This window comes from Arachis stenosperma, chromosome 10, assembly GCF_014773155.1.
Source record: "Arachis stenosperma cultivar V10309 chromosome 10, arast.V10309.gnm1.PFL2, whole genome shotgun sequence".
Taxonomy (NCBI): Eukaryota; Viridiplantae; Streptophyta; class Magnoliopsida; order Fabales; family Fabaceae; genus Arachis; species Arachis stenosperma.
Genome location: NC_080386.1, coordinates 106,555,368 through 106,556,812, shown reverse-complemented (window position 1 = coordinate 106,556,812; position 1,445 = coordinate 106,555,368).

The window sequence follows — 1,445 nt, the reverse complement described above, 5'->3', positions numbered from 1 at the left end:
CTGGAGATAAGATAGTTATCTTATCTTATCTTTGAGTGAAGTCATCTTATCTTCAAGGGAACCGCCCTTATCTCTATAGGCTTTGGGCTGTCTTTGGATTTGGGTCGTGTTCCTCTGTTTGGGCCCTTTTTGGGCTCTCCTGGTGATTTGGTCGAGCTCTTGGAGAAGAGGTCAGATAGTTCAGACCTGAAGAGGTCGGTTGGCTTGTCGTCGATTGTCTTGGGTGGGACATCTTCGACCCAGGGTATGAATAGTGCTCCTGCTCGAGTACGGTCGTCCTTTTTGAGGTTGAGTCCTTAATTTTAGGACTTTAATCCTTGTCTAGTGAAGCCGAGCTTGAGCATTGTCGCTTTTCTTCTTTGTAGAGTTTTCCTTTGAATATGGAGCGTTTCGTTTGTTTCTTTTAATTTTGAAACAAATGTTCCTTCTCTTGGGAACGTGTGAGGGTTTTTAATGCCTCATTAATTTCTTTAATGCTTTGTTTCTTTTGCCTCCCGCTTTCATTTTTTAATCACTTACTCTTTGTTTTGCTGTAACTTCCCCTTTTCTCTCTATTCTTCTGTTTCGTTTTGACCTGCCTGAGACTTCTCTTCTTCTTTTTTACCCCCTTGTGTTTTTCTCTTCTTGAGAGGGCGATCTTTGCTGGCTTCATTTTGGTTGCTTATTTTTAACCTTCAATCAGTTTATCATCTCCTTCTTCTCTATAGGTTGGTTTTTTTCTTCTTCTTTTACGCTCTTTCTTTTTAAAGTTCTATTTGGCCATGAAAAGCTTTGATCTTGCTTGCATTTGCGTTGGAAAGTTTGAATCTTTTCTCTGTTTTTGTTGTATCTGATTGCTGCCATAATGTGTGCTCTGGGAGTTTCTTTATTTTTGTACGAATCTTGTCGTATTTCTTGATAGTTTACGCTGACACTTTTAGGGTTTTGCATGTAGCTACCGTTTCTGCTTGTATCTTCGGTTTTGTTGCTTTTGGAATGATGAGTTTGCTTGATTCTGAAAAAAGGTTGCTTTTTTGGCATATGTTGATGTATAATAGTTCTCTTTGTAGAAAGGTGATTTTGATAGCTTTTTTGGTTTGTGAAAGTTCTTTTCGGAGTATCGCTTGTTTTGAGAAGAAGGTTATTCTCTTGCTGGGAGACGTCGGGTCGTAGGCTTTAGTTCTTACTCTGTTACTGCCTCCAAAGGATGCCCCAGGACTTTGGGTTGTGTCCTGGTGTTTCCTTTTTTGTTATTTTTGATATTCTGTATGCTGTAGTTTTGAGTTTGTATCCATTTTTGTCTGAGTTGTTCTTCCTCACTTTGCCCGAGCTGTTTGATTAGTAACCCCCCTTTTTCCTTTTTGTAGGGATAGTTGATCCATGTCTTCCCGTAAGAATATCGTCGAGGCATCCTCCCAAGTTCCTACTGGCATGGCCGACTGGGTGGATTCTATGGTTCTTTTATG